Source organism: Propithecus coquereli, unplaced genomic scaffold (genome assembly GCF_000956105.1).
Source record: "Propithecus coquereli isolate 6110/MARCELLA unplaced genomic scaffold, Pcoq_1.0 Scaffold11, whole genome shotgun sequence".
NCBI classification, from domain to species: Eukaryota; Metazoa; Chordata; class Mammalia; order Primates; family Indriidae; genus Propithecus; species Propithecus coquereli.
In genome coordinates, this window is record NW_012134969.1 from 5812733 (window position 1) to 5836188 (window position 23456).

Consider the following 23456-nt stretch of genomic DNA (forward strand, 5'->3'; position numbering starts at 1 on the left):
TCCAAAGAAGATATACAAATGGCCAATAAACACATAAAAAGATGCTTAGCATCACTAATCATTAGGGAAATGTATGTCAAAACTACAGTGAGATACACAACCTCACACCCATTAGTGTGGCTACTATCAAAAAAACCCAGAAAATATTAATAACGAGTGTTGACAAGGATGTGGAGAAACTAGAACCCTTGTACTCTGTTGATAGGAAGGTAAAATGGTACATCCTCTGTGGAAAACAGTATGGCAGTTCCTCAAAAAGTTAAAAATAGAATTACCATATGACCCAGAAATTCCACTTCTAGGTATACCCAAAAGAATTGATAGTAGGGTCTCAAAAAGGAGTTTGGGCATTCACGTTAATGGGAACATTATTCATAATAGCTAAAACATGGTAGCAACACAAGTGTCCACTGATAGCTGAAATGATAAACAAAATGTGGCACAGTGATTTTCCTTATCTGCAGGGGATATATTGCATTATCTGCAGGGGATATATTGCAAGACATCCCCCAGTGGATGCCTGAAACTGTGGATAGGACCTACCCCTATACAGATGCTCTTCAACTTATAATGGGGCTACGTCCCAAAAAATTCATCATAAGTCAAACAATTATAAGTCAAACCATTATAATTCAGAAACCATCTGTATATATTTGCCTTTAATGCCTTTTGCATCTTAACTAAGCTGTTACCATGCACTGTAGTTCTAACTTTTGCAGTTTGCGGTGCAACAGCAAAACTAGCACACATTTCTTTGTCCTTCTTCACAATTTCATAGAGGGAAGATTTGTTTGGTTAACAAAATATGGTATACCCTTATAATGGAATATCATTCAGCCTTGAAAAAGAATGGAGTACTAATACATGCCACAACATTGTTAAACCTTGAAAACATTACACTAAGTGAAAGAAGTCAGTCACAGAAGAACACATATTATGATTCCATTTATATGAAATGTCCAGGTAAAGCTGTAGAGCTAGAAAGTAGATCAGTGGTTGCTTAGGGTTGAGGAGAATGGGGGATGGGGGTGCTAACTGAAGGGCATGGGGTTCTTTTTGAAGTGAGGAAAATGTGTGAAAATTGAACATGATAATGATTGCATATATCTGTGAATATATTAAAATTCATTGAATTGGACACTTTACATTGGTAAATTGTATGGTATGTGAATTATATCCCAATAAAGCTGATAAAAAATTGAAAAAAAAAGAACCAACAGCAAAATGCTGCTGCAGGACTCTGCTTCAGCCCTGATGGGAAGATTTGGTGGCGGATATCCAAAAGACCAGGAATCACAGATAGTGGGACTTGGGCTTGGTGAGGGGAGAGGGGGGACTGGGTTGAAGTGGTGGCTGCCCGCCGTAAGTAAAGGGGCAGCTCCCACTAATCAGTGCATGTAGGAATGCAGCCCTTGTGGGTTCAAGACAGCCTACTTTCAGCAGAAGCTGGGAATATGCATAATTCTTTTAGTTTTCCTAATTTTTCATTGTTGTCAATTCATTCAAAAGCTAGAAAAAAGAAAGGAAAACACTTATTCTTCCAGCTAGGATATAGAAGAATAAGAAAGTCCTTTGCTTCCATGGTAACAAAAAGAAATACCCACACAAAATTTAAATCATGCTTTTCTATGGGACTAGCAAAGAGCAGTGGGCTCAAGGAAGACTTAGTGAACAGAATTGGCCCCACAACTCTCCCTCCCCATTCCAAACTCCAATTTTGCTGAGAAGACAACAGTGAGGAGGATGGTAACCAGATAGGAAATAGCATAATACCTTGTGTCCTTATGGTAACTGGATTCCAGGGCCCTGAGTTGAATCCAAAGATAGACCAAAAATATCTACAACTGTGGCCAAACTTTTTCTTACCTCAAACACTGACAAGATAAAAAAGGCAATGGCAAGGAAGGTTAGGCCGTGCTCAACATCAATTTTCATCAGAGAAATGCAAAGTAAAACCACAATAAGATACCATTTCATACCCACTAGAATGGCTAAAATTAGGAAGTATGGCGACACCAAATGTAGGCAAGGATGTAAAACAGCTAGAACTCTTAGACACTGTTTGTGGGAGTGTAGAATGGAACACTCATTGACAGTTTCTTATAGTGTTAGGTACAGTACCTATCTCTGACAAAGTCATTCTATTCCTATGCATATAAGTAAGAGAAATAAATGAAAAATGTGGCCACAAAAAGAGTTGCACAACTCTGTTCTTAACAGTAGCTTTGTTGATAGAAACCTCAAATACCCTTGAAAATAACTAAAATGTCCATCAAAAAAAGAATATATAAATAAACTGTGGTATATCCATATAGTGGAATATTATTTAGCAATAAAAAGAAACAAACTACTAATATATTCACCAACAATATGGCTGAATCTCAAAAACATCATATTGAGTGAAAAAAGCCAGACATGAAATAGTACACTCTGTAAATTCCATTTGTATGAAGTTCAAGAATGCACAAGCTAATGTATGGTGGTGGAAATCAGAACAGTGGTTGCTTTTACAACATGACATCAGTTTTTGACTGAAAAGGGACACAAGGAAACTTTCCAGGATAATGGAATTGTTCACACTCAGCGTGCTTAAGATATGTGTATTTTTCCCTATGTAAAATTATATTCTAATGAAAAAACTAAAATATAAAATATTCATAAGAATATGTGGGCCAAACAGAACAATTTATGACTTGTTTTCATCCCTGACTCCATTCTGGTAGTACTGACCCAAAGATTCATGGACAGAAGGATGTTCATTAACTACCCCTCTGGGCTTAGAAGGATTTCCCTTCTGTGGGGGCTGCTAAGAGATGCTCAAAATTTTCCAGGAAGAGCCTGCATGAGAGTAATCACACCTGCTGGATCCCTTTCTAGTCCCAGCCTGGGCTTATCGCACCCCCACAATTGTGGCCCAGGCCAGCGGAAGAGATTTTGCTGCTCTGTGCCTGGGTTGCGATGCTCTCGTGGGCTGTCTGTTCCTGCGTTTAGTCCTTCCAAGAGGCTGCCCAAAGTCCATGATGCTTGTCCTGAAATAGTTTGCTTTAAGCACAGCCAAGATCCTCCCTAAATCAGCAGATCTCAACCTGGATCTGACCCCTAATAGATCTCTGGATAGAATTCAGGAGCCCACGAACCTGAATGGGAAAGCTGCATCTTTAGTTTTACTAACCTCTGACAGAAATTTGGCATTTCCTTCAATTATGAATGTAAGCAACAGACTACAATAACATTAACAATAATGAGATTGCAAATAAAAATCACAAGTAATTTCATATCATGTCACAGCCATGGCAGATATCTTGAAATATTGTTTATGACTGTTGCTACTTCAAAATTATGGTAATTATTATGCCTGCCATGAAATCTTCTCATTTAGTGAATTAATAAAGGAGTGCATATATATATCACTTAAAAATATTTTGGTAATTAAATTTCAATTTAGCTGCTTTCTACAATGCAATGCTGTGCATTTTATTTATGCATTTACAAACATTCTACAAAGAGGTCTGTATTAGTTTTCTATTGGTACTGTAAGAAATAACTACAAACTTAGTGTATTAAAATGATTCAAATTAATATCTCCCTGTTCTATCGGTCAAAAATCTGAGACTTGGAATATTTTCAACTTACTGTGAGTTTGTGGAGAAGTAGCCCCACTGTTGAGGAGGGTCTGTATAGGGTTTGGTACTACCCACCAGTTCAGGCACCCACTGGGGTTCTTACTGGGATAAAATCAAGATGTCAGTGGACTGTGTTCCTCCTAAAAGCACTAGGGGAGAATCTATGTCCTTGCCCTTACCAGCTCTCAGAGGCTTCCTGCATTTCTTGCCTCGTGGCGCCTTCCTCTGTCTTCAAATCCAGCAATGAGGATTGATTCCTTCACACATCGCATCACTCCAACCTTCTCTTTTACCTCCCTTTTCCATGTTTAAGGACTTGAGATCACGCTGGACCCATTTGGGTAATCTAGAATAATATCCCTATCTTAAGGTCAGCTGATGAGCAGCCTCAATTCCATCTGCAACCTTGATCCCCTTGTCACATAACAGGACATACTCACAGGCTCTGGACATCTGTGGGGACGTCGTTCTGCCTGCCTACTGTACGGCTCTCATAGATTCCGTCAGATTACCCAGGGCTCTGTGGTATGGAGTCTGCCCTGTGTTAGCCCAGTCCTGGCCATCCTGCTGAACTGTGCTGGCCTCATTCCAGCTACCTCTGCAGCCAAGCTAGACAGGATCCCCGTGAGAAGCACAGCCTTATCCTCTTGCTGACTGACCAACTCCTCCTGCAGACCTCAGCTCATCCTCTTCCTCTCTGTGTTGCCTCCTTGCTCATCTGCCTGATGAAGGTGGTCCTCCCGTATGGACCTCCAGATCTGTATTTGTCCTCCATGGAGGCCTCATTTCTGCTTTTGAGTCATTTACTTTTTTATTTCTCCAATTGGACCATGAGCTTCTCAAGGGCATGACTGGGTCGTTTTCACTGTGTATCTCTGGCTTATAGCTAATTGTATCCAAACCATCATGAGAATTTATGTTTGGCAGAATGAATAAACAAAGCAGAACTTCCTAGAAAGAGAAATAGAAGCAAGTAGAATTTAAGAAAAATGCTAGAAATAAAGCTGAGATTTGAAAAGATTTATAAAAATACTTCTATTTCTGGGCTGTCTTCAAAATATATTTCGTCGTGCAGTGTCCTAGAGCCCAGATTCTGCTACCCAACTTCATCCAGATCCTGCCCAAATCCATCCTGGACAGCCCAGGGTCTGACAGAGGAAATCACATGGACTTCAAGCCAAAGTGGCTGGGAATCCCCTTTACTGTGGGTAACACTGAGGAAATAGCTCAGCTCACCACTGAACTGTCACTGTGGCCAATGCAAGACCCTATCCTAGATTTGTGGATACTCTGGGGACAGGAGACATGGGTGTGCTTCCTCTATTGCCTTGCAGTAAATGAGTCCCCTCCCTCTGAGATACCCGTGAGCTCTGAGAGAGCCAGAACATGGACAAAGAAGGACTTGGAGGTCTGAGGTAGGATAGGCTGGATTTCTGAATTGTTTGTTATTAATGGACTGTGAAATACTGATTATTTAACTCTGTGGATTTGTACCTTATACTGTTTAGGGGGATAGCCTAGTTTTACCAAAAACTTATAAGGTTGAAAATAGTTATTAAAATTAGAAGGATAGCATATGGTCTTCCACACTACAGCTTTAAGTGATGGCTCAGTAATACTCTCAAATTCCCTTGCCATCTAGCTTCATGTAAATATAGATGCCATAAAGATCCACCATCCTGTATTTCTTTGCCTGATGGTTTTAATTGCTATTTTTCTGCAATAAAATTGGATGCAGCACAGAATTGTCAATATTGTTGGTCAAGAGGTCAAGAAGCCTTGATCTAGGCCTGGTTTGATCTCTAGCCAGCAATATAATGCCAGGCAAGTTATTTAAGTTCACCTAAAGAGCTTTTAAAAATTGAGGTGCCTGAGGCTCCAGACACACACAGTTTTAATCAGAAATGTCATTGAAGAGCACTGGTAATCTGTATATTTACCAAACACCTGGATGATTCTTAGTACCAAGAGACTGTTAGATTCAATAACTATATTCAGCTGGTGGATGTGCTCACCTTCCTAAAGAAAAGCACCAGGAATCTTTGCTGTTAAAATAACAGGGCACCTCGGGGTCAAGTAGTGGACTTGGCTCCCATTGGCTAACATATGAGTAGTGCAAATGGCATTTACTTGCATTGGTCTCTTTAATGAACGGCAAATGTCTTTCCTCTGACAATCGACACTGGGGATTAGTTTGCTTTTCATCTCGGAATAAAATCAAGTTGAAGTCCTCCTCCACAAAGACACGTTTACCAAATATCAATCTCTGAGCAGACCGTTGAGATTTACATTGTACCTTAGTATTATTCTTCCATCTTCCAAACAATTCGACCAGAAGATTTTTGTGGAAATGAAAATGTGAAGCCCAGGAGGGGGGCTAGGATGAGGCAATTTAACAGAGTCTGGCAGATGAGAGCTGGCATGTGAACCCACATTTGCAGTGTGAAGAAGAAACACAATTCACTGAGTTTGAACTAGCACATGTATTATTTCCCCAAACATTTCTCCTGACCATTTTTACATGATTGTCATTTATTCATCTTGTGCTGAGAGTCTGAACCCAAAGAACAGACTTTATTTCTGTGCTGGTGATTGAAAGAGGAAAGTGTGCCAAGTGTAATGGGTACTTCCATCTAAGGAGACTAACAATATCCTTTCTTTTCTGCCGAAGAAATAAGACAAAACAAGAGAAATATGTAAACTGAATTGTTTTCAAGCCCATCTCATGTGCACACATGCGTGTGCATGCCTGCGTTGTGTGTGGACCCGTGTGTGCATGCATGTGTGTGAGCACACCACAAATGCAGACTAAGCTGAGGTTAGCATCCTCCAGATTACAGTGGGAGGCCTGGAGCATTCCCTCTGTACCCGGGAAAGTGAGTGCATGAGGACACAGGACAATGCCTGGCAAATTGCTCTTTTCCCTGATATTAGCCTGGCTGGTGTGCCAGGCCCTGGAGAAGTGCTGTCACAGGTATTGACATCTAGCTGGGCGAAGCCTGTCGGGCTGATGGATGGGACTGAATCTCAAACGTCTGTCAACCCTGCCTGTCAGAAGCCTGCCAAATGAAAGATATGCCAGGCTGACTCAACAAAAAGCTCAGTGTCACCAAGCAGGAATGGCTGCTGGAGAGGTGAAGGAAGAGAGAATGGAGGGAAATAGCACTGGTTTTACATGGGAAGAAGCTGTTTGACTTGTTAGGCCTGATTTCTGGGAACAGTCCAAGCAGTTTTTCTTGGTGTCATCTTAATTATCTTCTGTGCAAAAAAGAAAAAAAAAAAAGGCAGTGAAGTGTCAACAGTTAATTTGCATTGTCGATTGATTATTTTTTTTTCTTTCTAGGAATTCTTCTCACTCACAAACCATATTATATAACCATCTGTTTTTCCCTGAGGATTGATTCTGTTAGCTTTATTCATTCCTGTCTCTTCAGAAGATGTATTAACATTGCCAATATTGAGCATCTGTGTGTGAGAGAGGGAGAGGAGAGGGAGAGAAAGAAAGAGAGAGAGAGAAAGAGAGAGAAAGAGAGACATTGATTTTGTGGTTTTTCTTTTATATAAACAGGTAAGTTTTATGTAACTTGACACAATTTCTCTTCCTTTCTGGTCTGCAAACTCCAGTGGCCATTTTTGCTTAGGACCAGATGCTATGCAGAAATCAGAGCCAAACTTATCTTACTCTGGGGCTTAGATGGGAAGGAGAACCTTTCTCGGGTAAAGATGGGAAATTCATTAAAATTAAAATTTCAAAGAAGGAGATCTGGGTTCTATTCTTGTTTGGCACTGTCCTTAGAAGGTACATCATTTACCCACTTGGTGTCTATTCCGTTTCTTAGAAAATGGAGAAAATTGTGTATCCTCCCTCATTTGGGGGGAAAAAAAGGCAAGAACAAAGGAATATAGTGATTTTCTGCTTTTCTGCCTTTCTGATTCCACTTTTTTTTTGAACTGGACAAGAAGATTTTATTTTATTCATCAAATAATTGTTTTAATTTAAAATTTTTATTTATTATGGGTACATAACAGTTGTGTATCTTTATGTGATGTTTTCATACAGGCACACAATATGAATTAATCAAATCAGGGTAATCGGGGTATCCATCACCTCAGGCATTTATCATTTCTTTGTGTTAAGAACATTCCAATTCTACTCTTTTAGTTATTTTAAAATATACCCTAACTTATGTCGATTACAGTCACTTTGTTGTGCTATCAAGTATTGTTCCTTATATCTAACTATCTAACAATATTTTTGCACCTATTGAGCATCCGCACTTTATCCCTCCTCCTGGCTACCCTTTCCAGCCTCTGGTAACCATCATTCTACTCTCTGTCTTCCTAAGATCAATTGTCTTTAATATTTAGCTCTTATATATAAGAGAGAAGACCCAAATAAATAAAATCAGAGAATGGTTCCACCTTTTTTGTTTATTTCACACTCTCTGATAAAGGACCGGTATCCTCACCTCCGTTTTCCATTTATTTAACAGTTTCAGCTAAAGCCTGAGTGGGCAAAGAGAGTGTCTGCGTATGTGTAGTTGGGGGCAATGGGCATGCGCAGTGAGGACTTGGTCACGGTGGTCTGCCCGAAGACCGTCTTCTGAGTAAGCTGCGTCTGAAGTCAGGAGGAGGGTGCCTGTTTGGGAAGGGATATAAAAAGTGGCTTAAAACTGACTTCTCCAAGCTTCCCTCTGCGTCCCTTCTTCCTTTAGTTTTGGCCCCCAAGGACACCAGCCCCTCCCATCTCCTTCACATGCTTGACTCAGCAAACTCCCAGACCCAGGGAGGGAGGCAGAGGACTTGTGTGGCATCCCTCACGTGGCAGCCTCTGAGTGCCCTCCCAACCCACATACCCAGAGACTCCTGCCTCCACTCCCCATCCCCAGTAAAACCTAGCAGAGTATCCTGTGAAGAATAAGGCTAAAAAGTTTTTGGCGAGTCAATGAGAAAATGAATTAACTGGTGGATGTTGCTCTACTGTTCTCACTCTGGGTGGAGGTGAGCCAGGAAAATATACTCTAATATCAAATGAAATCCGGGGGGTCATTTTTTTTGTACCTAGAGAGTGAGCAAGGGGATCTGAGAGCAAGCCCTCAGGCAAAGCTCCTGAGCTCCTTGGGCCACTGATAATGAGATAAGGTTTAGAGAAATTCAGTGGTCAGGCCCCTGAGAAAGGAGCCTCCTTGGGATTCTGGGGCTTTCTGCTCTGCTAGCTCGGAAATCCTCGAACAGAAAACATTCGTGGTGACATAGGCAGCGGCCAGAGGAGAGAAATTCTCAGTTCCACTTAGAGTCTGCCTGGTCTCTTCCTCACTGTGATCTTCAGAGCTTGTTGTGGGTTAGAAGAGATTCCTTTAGCAAATGGTGAAGATGGTTTTTCACCGTGCCTTTGATTAAAGGGTGCCACAGGCTCACCCTGACCAATGGATCTGTGCTCTGGATATGGAGGTAGCAGTGCCAGGTCAGAAAGGAGGTGTCATCCACAGAAGCATGAATTCAAGTTTTGTAACAGCATGCAGTGTTCTTCTAATGTCAACCTTGGGACACTGTGGATGGGATCTTTTCTACCTGCTATGTTCTTGATTAAGGCAGCACCTTCGGGCATTATCTCTGTAGTTGCTCCTTGCTTACTTACAAACTTCTATGAAGTGGCCTCCATGGTTCCTTTAATATGTGAGCAATATGACCATGAGCAACCCATTGTTCTTTAGAGGTTAGCAATATGGAAATATCATCTATTGTTTTATCATTTGCGTCAGAACAGGCATCTGAGGATCTGTAATATGCTACACTAAATGTAACAACAGAAGAGCAGTTTGTCTTTCAAGGATATATTAATATTTGCTTATTACTTTCTGGAGAGGCTTTGGGTAAAGCATAACTGTTTTGAACTTTTATCTCCTTCAGCCAGGCAAACGGTTGCATACTCACAACTTACCTCCCTGTGCTTGTGTCATTCTGAAGATGTTTTCCTAGCATACCCTTTTCTCACTCAGCCGAGTTCTTCTTTTTTTCACATTTTAACATTTAAAACATATCCTAAAGCTTCTGGCCTCCTTGAAGCCTTTTCAGAAAACCCCTCTAAATCTCTTTGGATTTGGTTGGCTCAGTCAGCGCTCATTTGAAGCCGAAACAAACTATTAATATATATGTGACTTCCATTTCTTATTTGCACATTATCGTGTCTTCTCATTTAACCTGGACTATAGTCTCTGTCCCAGGTGAGCAAGGAAATTCTTTGACATTGCCAAGATATTGAGAAGCATATTCTGTACATGGTGGATGATGTTAATGGTGTCTAACTGCTGGACAAGTTGGGGAGTCAGATTTAACTTGGCAGAGAGGTAATGAGACATGAAGGCCGAAGGGTGGCTGATAAAAAGGCACAGAGTCACCTGAATGGGCTATATTCCATTTTAAGGTCCCTGTTCAAATGTAATAAAGAACAGTGGTGGCTCCAAGCACTAGTATTACCATCTGATAAATATTTGGCCATTTCCTGCCTTGAGCTCTTAGTCTAGTTCCTAGAGAACATATGCCCTGTGGACTTCAAGTTACAACTATCTTTTAAAAAAAGACAATTTGTGAAAATATAACCAAATAAAACCCAGTGCCGAAGGCAGAAAAAAAGACCAGTCTCAATGCTAGGCTGAGGTAGCTCCTACAGCACGTGGGACATTTTCTTCGGTTCTTTTATTGAAGACAGATTGGAGAACTAAGAAGCAGTTGAGTTTGGGAAATTAATTATCATATCATTTTGTCAAATCCTGTAATACTTTAAATGTGGGATTAGATGGACATCATCTTGGAACTAGGAGCTAAGAGGCAGCAGGGGATAGATGAGGAAAAGCAAAATGTTCTTGAGTAAGCCATTAAATCAGTTTTCCTGAACACAGGATAACCTTGTGCTGATGGCATTCAGGGTTACAGAGTGAAAGATGTGTTCTACAACCTCATGGACACCAGGGGCATAATCTGACCCAGGTGCAAGCAATCCGTGAATAAAAAGGTGTTTTACTACAGGATTTAATTGCACTTGTCTGGAATTTTGCCCCTCATTCCAGCTGTAGGATTTAATTAATCCTTACCCAGAGGTCAGTCTCTTCCAGACAAACACCATAGAAGGGCAAAGAATTATCTTATGTGGGATGCAGCCAGTTTTCATTTTATTACTACTATCAATTGTTCAAAGAACCTTGCTGAATGATTTCATTGTATATGTACCTTCAGGCTTTCTAGAGCAATTTGGAAAATGCATTATAGAATAAACCACAAGATTATTAAAACGACTTAAAAACAGTATGAGTCCAATTTTCAAAGGAGGTTGTAATATCCATCTTTACTCACATTTCATCCCCTCGGATAATTATTCACACTCCATATTTTGAGGATAGAATTTATAAGTATGTGTCCCCACCTAATTATCCTTTCCCCTCCACCCCTTTACTTTTTTTCCTTTTCTCTCTTTTTTGTTGAAGCCATTCTGACTTCTAGCAAGAGCTCTCAGGGGAATTTAAGAACTAGAGGCCGAGTGATCTAGATGAGAACACCAGAATTCCTCTTTAATGTGCTTTCCTTTCAACATATCTAATTTTTTCCCTACTAAGGAATACTTTTTGAACACAATGGAGTGGGTTTGTCCTCACCACAGTGGGCAAAGGCTTAAATTAAAGGTTTCTTCCTATTGCTCTTCCATTGCCTGTTTCTTACCTGCCTCTGCTGCCTTCTTTCCTGAGGTTTTAGAGATTGAGCTACGATGGCTGCTGACTGCCAATGAGTGAAATTAGGAAGGGAATGACGTGAGTAATAGCGCCCTGTGGTTGTCTGTCTGTGGATCTCACCCCCCACCAGCCTAGGGGAAAGGAGATTGGAGGTGATTTGCCTGAAACAGTTGCTTGGTAACCTGTTTGAGACCAAACATAACTGCAGCATTAAATATAAAACTTTAAAGAAAAGGAAATTTAAAATAAAGCCTTCCTTTTAATCGCACATGAACATTTTTTTCTCCCTCTTCTCTAATTCATCTTGCCTTTTTGTCTCTCTCATACAAACTGTCATAGGTATATTTCGCTCAAGATCTTTATCACAAAACCTTCCTTATTTCTAGACAAATGTTGGATGTAGAAGTATGGTTTATTATAAAAATACAAATTAACTTGCCTAGGTAAGTTTCCAGAGTAGAAAGAGTACTATATTTACAGCCAGACCACCAGCGTTCAAGTTCTAGCTTAGCTATTAACTACTGCAGTTGCTTAACCACACAATGCCTCAATTTATTCAACTGCAAAATGTGCATAATATTATACTTAAAATCTCCTTCTATTTCACCAGGGTTTGATAAGACTAAAATGAGATAAATATTGTAGAAAACTAAACATGAAAATTATACACTATAGAAATGTATAGTGCATGGTAAAAGAGCAGTGTCACAACTCGATCTTGGTTTTTTGTTAGTTTTGTTTGTTTCTTCCATTATACCAAGCGAATAGTAATATCTAATATTTTTGTTTTGAGTACTGTGCTAAGTGGCTTGCATGTATTATTTATTTATATAAATATTGGGTACTATTGCCATCTCTATTTTACCGACAAGGGAACAAAGGCACACAGAGGTAACGTAAGTTGCTCGAGATCACACAGCTGGTAATGGGGGGCCTGGAGTAGATTAACTTTTTCTGCTCCCCTCCCTTACCCCAAGATATATTCAAGTTCTAATCCCTGGTACTTGGGAATGTGACCTTATTTGGAAACGGGTCTTTGCATGCAATTACGTTGAGGGCCTTCAAACGAGATCATTCATACTGGATTGGAGTGGGTCCTAAGTCCACTGTGAGTGTCCTTATAGGAGACAGAAATGGACAGACAGACACACAGAGAGAAGATGACCGTGTGAAGATGGAGGCAGAGATTGAAGTAACGGTGCCACAGGCCTGGAAATATCTGGGCCACCAGATGCTGGGAAGAGGCAAGGAAGGAGTCTTCCCTACAGCCTTCAGAGGGAGCATGGCTCTGCCAACACCTTCCTGCAGAACTTCTGGCCTCCCAAAAGGTGAGAGAATAAATTTGTGTTGTTTTAAACCACCCAGTTTGTGGCAATTTGTTACACTGCTGTAAGAAACCAACACAGGGCCCTGGGATTCAAATTGAGGGAATCCGATTCCAGAACATGAACATTTGATCACTTTGTTTTATTTTCCTTTTTTATTTGAAATGTAAATAAATTCAGGAGAGAAGAAAATTATCCAAGTGAATGTGATATAATTGTCTGTGGTGAAGCAAAGTGGTTATTTGGGAAGTGTTCTGGTACATGAGCTAAGTTGCTCTGTGGGGATGGGACTGCTGGAACTCCTAGTTCTGTGTTTTTCAGAAGGTCCAGTCCAGAAGTTTCATAGAATAAATGTTTAAAAATTAAAGATCTCTCTTGGAAACAGGAAATAGTGCATTAATACGCAACAAAGATAAATAAAGTTACTAACAAGTAAACTCAAAGCAGAGTACAAAAAGATTTTACTTGATGAGCTGAGATTTGTGTAATTATTATTAACAACAATGACAATGACAATTTGGATCAATTTTGTTTCGTGAATTTAGAGGAAAAATAACTATTTGTTTCTTAGAGATATTGAGCTTTTTTTTTGGACCAGACTGAAATGTCTCTGAACAATCTAGCATTTCCTAGTTTAGGTTAAATTATTTTATTCTTGTAAAAATTCCTGTTCTGTAAAATATTTTCTCCATTCCCAGTGTTTTATAAATACATCTAAAAAAAACCTTTAAAAATATAATTCTCTAGTGGTTGAGAGAAGCTCCGGGTGAAGACTGCCCCTTCTCTTTCCTTGCGTCTTGGACCCATCAGCTTCGCACAGCGTGGCCCAGCCGGGCGGCTCAGGAGCCACTGCTCCATGCACCTCACTCACCCTTCTCCCAGGGACAAGAGGGACCAGAAGCCTCAGCAAATGAGCAAGCGAGCATCAGCACCAGGGTCCCCGTCCACCTATGTAAATATCTAGAGCAGCTACTGAGCTACTTTTTCTATGTAAAAATTTAAGTCTGTTTGAGCTAATTCTCTGTCTCCGTCTCTGATTTCTCTCTTCAGCTCTGATCTGACATTTGCGATTCTGTTGCAACCCTCCCCTTGGTTTTCCTCCTAGTCCATCCAGTCTTTCTCCTCCCCATCCCCCAACTTGACCCCAACCCAGGCCTTTTCTGAATTACTCATTTCTGTCAAGGGTGCCACCATTCTCCCTAGAGTTAAGGTGTCAGCTTTGCCATCATCTTGGATTGTGACCCCCATTCCATGTGCTTCCAAGGATTACTGAGTACATTGCATGACATCCTTCACGTCTAGACCCCCCTTCCTGTTCCCACTGTCACTACCTAGTTTGGCCTCTTAGATTTTCCTGCCCAGACTATTGAAACAACTCTCTACTGGGCCTTAGATCCTTTCCCACTTCCATTTTGATTGGCCAGACCTTGCCATTCTATTTATTAAATATTTTAAATATCCCTCCTGCCTGTTTTACTACCAACAGGTGAAAGTTTGGCATTGATGGAGATGGGGAAGGAGAACATTAAACCCTACCTGACCACGGCTTCACCCAAAGGCTTACCCTTTCAGAATTGATGCTCTTACCTGGAATTGGCGCTCTGTGATTGCAGAAAACCCACGTTGATATCCATTTCCTTTAAAGTGTTTCTCATCCTGAAGCGAACTATTTCCCATTATTCTGCTATTTACAATGCTTCTGCATTCCTTCTTGTTTCTTGTGCATTCAAGACTCTGCCTGGGCTTCAAATGCTTCAATGTACGATTAACAAAGGTAGTGAATTAATTGGGTCCTATAGATTTAACCCATAATTTTGTTGAGCGTTTGGCCGGAAAGTACCACCCAGAGATACCCCCGTTCTTCCAGAAAGGAGAATTTCTTTCTGATGGCGTGTCTTGCTCCAGTCATTGCCATTCTTCCTCAGTGTCCCCTCTGCCATGCCTGGACTCTTGGCATCCAAGTAAATCCAGATACCTCTCTGGAATCACTAAAAGAGTTACTGTTTTGCTTGACAGTCTCACTATTGTCTGCTGAAATTTTACCAGTGAGTTCAAGTGACAGTTGGAGGACATAACAGAGAAAAGGTTTCCATTATCAGAGGCCTTAGTGATATGTACTCATTATCACGCTTCAGAGGGGCTGAAAACTCAAGTAAGTTCAGTCTCGGTAAAGGCCAAACATAAAATCTCAGCACACTGTCAACACTGTGGGTCTTGCCAATTTCTTATACAAAATACTGCTGTTTTTCTCTAAAGCAGTTTATGTGCTCAGCAGTAAATCTGAGGCATGCTCACAGTTTGTTTTTGTGCCTTACTCTGGGACAGGGGCTTGGTCTGTGCAGTCCACAGAGGTCTGGGCTGGGTGGGCACAGTCTTTTCACTGGTTAAAGCTCTAGGTGTTTGGCAGCTTGGACCGGTTCCCACGGCCCCTGAACTGACCCTTGGGCTCCAGAGGCCAAGCTGCTTTGTTCATCGTTTCCCACTGCCATGTCCCCCCTCCTGTCCCCTCTCTGGAGAGAGATGGTGAGACTAGTACTGCTGCCCCATAGCCTGTTGGCACCCTATCATTTACCAGAGAATATTCTGGTCAATCAAAATCAGATAACACAAAACAAAACAATCACAACACCAAAACTCAAGGTAGCATAGGATAAAAGGATGTGTCTGTGTCGTCAGAAAAGCAGTCCCTACGTCTTAAGACTGTTGCAAATTGATTTCCTACCCTATTTTCATCTTATATTTGAAGCCTTTGTGTTCCAGTAGGTATTAACCTTGTTCTGTTCCCTCCTGAGTTTGGCACTTACGTTCCCTGCTGTGACTGGTAGCTGTTCTGAGCTGTTTCTCCTACATGACCTATATTTTCTAGTTCTGAACATACTGGTTCTGAAATAACTGCTTTGTGGCTATGTGGGTGTCTGCTATGGTTGGCATATGTCACCCAAAAGTTATGTGTTAGAAACTTAATCTCCAGTGCAACAGTGTTAGGAAGCAGGGGCTTTGGGGAGGTGTTAGGGCTCTGTCCTCGTGAATGGATTGATGAAGCTATAAAAAACATCTGTGGGAGTGGGTTTGCTCTCTTTCCCTTCTTCCTCCCACCATGTGAGGACACAGCAAGAAAGCTGTCCCAGATGACGATGCCTAGATTTTGGATTTCCCATCCTCCAGAACTACGAGAGAATAAATTTCTGTTCTTTATAAATTTCCCAGGCTCAGGTATTCTGTTATAGAAATATAAACAGACTAAGACAGTGTCTGTCTTTGACCCGACAATTATCCCGTATTTTCCATCTTTGCTACTTATCTTTCCATCTAGTCTGCACCAAAACTAGAAAGTTCAGAGCTATTCTCAACTATTCCCTCTTTCTGTAACCCACTACATCCCATTTGTGGCCAATCTTGAAGATTTTGTTTTTTAAAATGCTCCCATGTAAGGCTGCCTTTCCCATGCCACTGACCATGGGCCAGGCCCTCATCTCCTTGACCATGGAGAGAGAATAATCTCCTAATGGTGTTGCCACCAGTCTCACAGCCCGACTCCACCCCTTTCTCCTCACTGCTCTAGTTGTGTTCATTTATCATTATTTTATGCCTTAGTTCTTGCTGTTTTCTCTGCCCACAAAGCACTTGTCCACCTGGCATGTCCTAACTCAAAATTACTTCAAATCCTTGTTGGAACATGGTAAAACACAGCAAAATGTGAAAATAAAATAAAAATAAACAACCAAAGAACAAAAGTCTACTCATTCTCAGAATCAAGTTCAAATGCTGTATTTTCAGAGCACTTCCAGATTCCCAGGTGGCTCCCTCCCAGTCCCCCACAGGACTGTGATCAGATACGGCCACTTCCCACATGGGCGGAGAAGTGTGTTGGCTGTGGGACAACAGGGACCATGTCTTACTCATCTTTCTGTCCCTGCTTTCCAAATAGCCCACGTCCGGAGGGCCCGCTGTGTCCCGCTGATCTCCGTTTGACTCCGCATCCCCTGCACTGCTCTCTTGAGGCCCACCCTGCTGAGTCAGAGCTGGAAGAGAAAGGCCTTTTCTGTGTGAGCACAGATTTTTCCTCACTTGGCCACAAGCCACGCCCTTTTCGATGCCATCTTCTTTCTTTGCTGGAAATTACCATTATTCCTGGCTACAATACCTTTATTTTCTCCAGAATTCAGACTGTGTCTGATATGAATATAATTCCCTGCTCTTTGTCTGGAGTAGTGATTACGAACTTTCTCAGTGAGCTAGTTGAATATGCAGATTCACGTGCAACCTTGGTGCTTTCCCCCAAAATACTGTGATGAATACCCTAACGGACAGAGATACATGTGTCCCTGTTCACATCCGGGGTAGAGAAGGGCATTCTTTGCCTCGCCAGGGAACACAAACCGTTGGCTTTGCTCTGACTGGCTCTACCCACCCCAAACCAATCCCGATAGCCAGGCCAGGTCCAAGTACGGAATGTAGCCATCCAAGCTTTTGATTTGTCTGCCTGACTTAAAGTCCTTAAAATCTTTAACCAAATTGACAGAACTTAATTTGGCTGTGTGTAAGCATAATAATGAAGTGATAACACCTGAGCCCCTAAACATTTAAGGAGAAAGAAATATAATCAGCAAGAATCATGGTTCAAGAAGGGTAACAATATATTTCCCTGACAGTTGCAAACATAGCCAGAACCAGCCTGCCGGGCTGGACAACATAAAGGTCTTATGGCATTGTATTTAACATGTTGGTGCTCAGCTAAAATCTAGAATAGCATGTGTCAAATGGAACACAGGAATCACCAGAAATGCTTACAAAAGGTGCATGTTCCCAGATCCTCCCTTAAAGATTTTAACTAGTAGGTCTGTTGGGACTGTATATAAAATACAAGAATCTGTATTTTTAATAAATTCTCCAGGAGATTTTTATGATCAGGCAAGCCTGGGGAGCAGTGTTCCAAAAAAAGAAATCCAATCACTCTGTGGTAGAAGGAATAAGAAAACATCGAGACCTAGGTGGGCATTTATTAAAAGCACTGATTAATGGGGTACAAAATCCTCAGGAAGTTCCAACTTACTGAGTGGAGTACATACACACTAATTTCAGTCTAATTTGATCCTATCACTTAAACTGTGTCCTTAGGGTTAAATCGATACTTTGGGATAACTGCTTAGACTTTGAAATGTTTCCCCTTTTCTTGGAACTCTGTAAGTGGAGTCTGGGTAATGGGGTGCATGGCTAGCACCTGCTTGAGAGAGTTAGGCTCCTTTCCTTGTTGATATCTGTGGCCCATGGCCTCTTAATTGCTCTTTCTTAACTTGTACTGGTCCAAGGCCTCTTTCTGCAGACCCTTCTGTTCTGGGTTTTCCCGGACATGTAATTCACTCTGAGTCTCCATACCTCTGCCACGTGCCCCTGGCCCAGGCTGTGTCCCCTACAGCTTCTACACACTGCTCTGTCCTGCCCCCCACCCCAGTGCCAGCCTAATAGGCCCTCAAGTTCTCAACCTACTTACTGTCCATGCTACACAGAAACCGCCTACCTGCTTTACTCTGCTCTCCATCCTCCTAACTGTGCTGGGCCTCACCCCGTCAGGGAACAGGGTGGGCAGGAGCCCCTCTGCCCCAAATATCCCTCTCAGCCTGTCCAGGGGCCCTCCAGGCTGTGCACTGCACTCCCAGGGTGAGGACATCAGGTTCTGACTTCCAATTATCTCCTTCCCACGGCCCTATAGTCGGTTCATTCCACACAATAACTCATGGATTTTCTTTGGCTTTCTCTTCTTGTCTCCCCAGGACTTTCCTTATACAAACCATGGTTTTATCCTCCTGGCAAGATTCTTGACTAAATGAGGCAAAATTGACGTAGAAACATCGTCCCTCTGTGGCAATGCTCACCTCTCCAGTGCATTGCCCTGCTGCATGTGCCTCACTGGAAGATCAGAGGGGGCCTTGACACCATCCTCTGACTCCTCTGATGGTCCCATCTCCCCACTCCATGTCAGCCCTTCCCACTGTGCTGCATGTGCCCCGACTGCCTAGTCCCGCCTGAAGAGAGGAGAAGGTCGTATACCCAGAAAGGTAACGAAATGGAGTTAGAGTTTTAAAAATATTATCTGATTATTCTGATGAAATAAAAAAGAGAGAAGACTTTCTTTTCAGCTTGCCATCTCAAACAGGCAATATTTAGTTCCTACCTCTTCACGCCATATAAATTTCTAAAACATACCAATATCACATTCCTTGATGTTTTCTTTTTTTCCCCAAAGATAATGCTTTTCATGTGAAGTTACGATAAAGATTACCTAAGTTTTCTTCCACAGGGGTGAAGTAGTGGAGTCAGGCAACAGCTCCAAATCCAAGTCCCTTCCAACTTCTGGGCATCATGTCTGATGTGGGATAGTGATGACTCTCACAGGATGGTTGTGAGGATTAATTGGAATGGTGGTGTGGGTGCTACCTGTAAACTTTAAAACATGTCAGTCTTTATAAAAAATTCAGTTCTAGTGTATGCACAGTTGTAAAGCACAACTGGAAAGAATTTCTGGGAATCACCCTATACATTCCATTTCCACTGCTCTTTGTCAGCTCCCTGGTGCCAAACCACAGGCATCTTTTTTTTTTAATCATTTCAAAAGTTTTATTAAAAGTATTTGCAAAATTAAAACACATATAAAAACGCAAAGCAATACATAATCAAAAGTGTGCATCTCAATATAATAAAGGCCATATATAATGAGACCTGGGATACTGTTATACTCAACAGTGGAACACTCAAAGTTTTTTCTCCAGTATTAGAAACAAGAGAAGAAAGCCCTATCTGATCACTTTTAATCAGCACAGCACTGGAAGACTCAGCCAGAGAAATCAGGCAAGAAAAAAAAAAAAGACATTCAAATCAGAAATGGAGAAGTAAAATTCTCTCTGCTTGCACATGAGGTGATCTTATATATAAAAAACCCCAAAGACTATAGCAAAAAAAAAAAGTTAGAACTAAAAAACCCATCCAGCAAAGTTGCAGATCAGAAAATCAACATGCTGGCCGGGCGCGGTGGCTCATGCCTGTAATCCTAGCACTCTGGGAGGCCGAGGCGGGCAGATTGTTTGAGCTCAGGAGTTCGAAACCAACCTGAACAAGAGTGAGACCCCGTCTCTACTAAAAATAGAAAGAGATTAATTGGACAACTAAAAATATATAGAAAAAATTAGCCGGGCATGGTGGCACATGCTTGTAGTCCCAGCTACTCGGGAGGCTGAGGCAGGAGGATCGCTTGAGCCCAGGAGTTTGAGGTTGCTGTGAGCTAGGATGACGCCACGGCACTCTAGCCCGGGCAACACAGTGAGACTCTGTCTCAAAAAAAAAAAGAAAATCAACATGCAAAAATCATTTGCATTTCTATACAGCAACAATCAACTATCTGAGAAAAAATTTAAGAATTAATCTCATTTACGAAAGTATCAAAAAGTTTATAATTCTTATGACTCAATTTGACAAAGGAGGTGAAAAATCTGTTCAGTAAAATCTATAACATATTTTTTTATTTCAGAAAATTACAGGGGTATAAAAGGTTTGTTTACATAAATTGCTTTTGTACAATTTGAATCAAAGTTATAAGTGTGTCCATCACCCAGGTAGTGTGTGACATCCCATTAGGTGTGAATTTACCCATCCCCTCCTCCCTCCTCCTACCTGTTTGATTTCCATTGAATTTTACTTCCGTGTGTGCACATGAGTGTTGATCCATTAGTTCCAATTTAATAGTGAGTAGAAGCCACATCTTTCGGACCCTCCTAATTTGTCTTAGGCTGACCAGAACACCCTCATGGGAAGGCCCCTGACTCTGGGCTCTCCCTGACTTCCTCCTTCAAGTAATACCTTTCTACCTACCATTTCTTGGCCGAAAACAGGTTCATCTAATAGATTAACTATTTTAAGAATCTTTTGGTTATGAATGGCAGAAACCCTGACATTTGGGCTTCAGCAAACAGACAGGAAGTATTAGCTCATATAGCTTGCACCTACCTCCAGTGCCTGATAAGTCTCTTCATGTCTCTGTTCTGCTTCTTTCTGCATTAGATTCACTCAAAGTCAGACAGGTCTCTCGTGGCTGCCCAGTGAACTTCAGACTTACCCCCTTTAGCCTTGCAACCCCAGGTGAAAGAGAAGTTCTCACTCCTGATAGCCACGAAGAATGTTCAAATTTTCTTGTATCTACTACTCAACTCCAAGTCAATTATTGTAGCCAAGAAGAACAGAGTGGAATGTGTTGTGTGGGCTAACTGGGCGGCAGCAAACGTATGCACAGACAGTGGTTCCTGAAAGGAGAAGCAAGGTCCTGTTAGCAGAAGTGAGGCAAACACCACGCAAGCAAAAATCACAGATTCACCACACTAGCTAGCCTATAAAAGACTGGCCAACATACATACTGCTTTCTCAAGGGTATTCAGCCCCTTAATCCCATGGAAGTGCGTGAGTCTCCACAGTGATTTCTACCCCATTGTGGATAGGCAGGGGAAGTGGTTTCAGGTCCATTAACCCAGTTTCCCCAGGTATACAGCTAGAAATGCTTTACACATAAGAGTGGAAGATATTTAAATCCAACTGAAATGAAAAAGGAGCAAGGTTTTCCTTTGCAGATGATGCCATGGTTTGAATGTGTCCCCTCCAAGTTGCCAGTGTATAGCATTAAGAGGTGGGGGCCTTTAAGAGGAGATTAAGCCATGAGGATTCCTTCCTTGTTAATAGAATTAGGACAGTTACAAAAGAGGCTTCACCTGAGTGGTTAGTGTTCAGGTAGCTTGTTCACTTGCTATTCTGCTATGTGAGGACATAATGTTCCTTCCCTCCAGAGGATGCAGCCTTCACCAGACAGCTGAACCTTGATCTTGGACTTCCCAGCCTCCAGAACTGTGAGAAATAAATTTCTGTTCTTTATAAATTACCCAGTCTCAGTCTCACATACTCTGTTAAAGCAGCACACAATAGACTAAGACAGAAAGACAGAGTTTAATCATGGTTATTTGTTGTTATCCACAGTGCCTTATTATTTCTTCTTTATGTCTATCCACTAGCAGGTGCTTGACACTTGGTTGAAGCAAATTATGTATTTGTTGAGTGAATGGATAAATAAATGAATATATCTTTGTTCTAAGTGCTTGAGATGTGCTGCAGTAAATTTATCAGATCCTCTAGTGTTTCATTTACTTCAAATTGTGTGAGGTTTTATGTTGATGTATTCTGTCCCATGCTGAACATCTTTATGGCATGTAATCACAATTCTCTCCATATAATATAATGTTCCAGAGAAATTAAACCATTAAAATAGTCCATCATGGAGAGACATGCAATTGAAGGGAGACATGTCAAAAGTAACTCCCATGGTAGGAAGAACATTATCATTTGAATTGGCCACTAGTGCTATGTTTTTGTTATTAATATCATTATTTTCAGTTTTAGGCCTGCAGGATATTAATTTAACAGAGCTTGTTGCAAACATGGACATCAAATTTATGTTCGCTGTAAAGTATTGCCTCTCCTAAACAGAATCTGCTTGCTTCAATTTCAAAATTGATACTGGATTAAGGAGTAATCATTTTTAGCCTTTGGATTGCATAAAAAAATCCTCTGGCTAGTTGACTGTATCAGTTATATTTTGCTTCACAATAATCCACTCTAAAATTTAATCACTTAAAACAGCAAGAAATAATTTATTTTGCTCATGAAAATGCAATTTTGTCAGTGCTTAACAGGGCCCACTCATCTACTCAATATGGAGGACAGCTGGGGAAGCTTGACTTGGGGCTGGTAGGTACCATTCTATGGTGGTTCACTCACATGCCTGGCAAGTTGGTGCTAACTACCATTTGGGAAGTCAGTGAGGCTATGGGCTAGGGACCTTGCTTCCTCTCCGTGTAGGTTCTTCATATGCTGCTTGGGCTTCCTTCCAGCATGGTGGTTGGGTCGTAAGCATGGGAATCCCAAGAGATAGATAGTTTTCACTGTCTTAAAACTAGGGTATGAAAACTAGCAAGTAGTTCTTCCTCTGAATTCAATTAGCCAAGCAGTCATAAAGGAAGACTTAAGGGGAGGGGACATAGACCTGCCTCTTAATAGAAGGAGTATCAAAATATTTGAAGGACATGTTTTTAAAATGTCAGTTATCTCAAGCTTGAATCTTGCTCATCGAAATTAGGTTTTACTGATGAATTGAAATAACATCAATTTTGTAAGCCTATCAGAGCTAGTTCAACTTTTTAGACTATTAGACATCTCCCTTTGGTTCAAGTAATATGGCTCCAATTCTTCAATGAAACTATTCCCAAGATTTGTAAATTCCCCTTGGGACCTGTGGTGACACACCTTCATAGACCCAAGTGCCCCTGATCACAATACTCCCCTGGAATTTTGTTCATGGCTGTAATATCCTTCACTGTAGCTAAAGAAGTGAGAGCTGAGCTTATTGAAAGACTTGTCAGCCAAATGATACCTACTCTTCTTGTGTGAGAAATAGCCCTAACTTGGGACCTTTATTTCTTTCCAGAAAATTGTCCAAAACAATTCTAATTTGACCTCTTTATAGTACCTCTTTGCTTAATTTATTTGGGGCTATGGTTGATTAAACACCAAGTGGACACGTGAATATCTTCCTGAGAAAACAGTGAAGCTATTCAGCGCCTCCGCAGAAAACACCACTCTTTTTGTAAGGCTGGATTTTATAAGTCTTTTCCTGAGAAAAGACTTCAGAGATTATACAAATCGTGTCTCCCCTGCCAGGGAAGTACGCTAAGGTTGGGAGTACCACGCAGCCA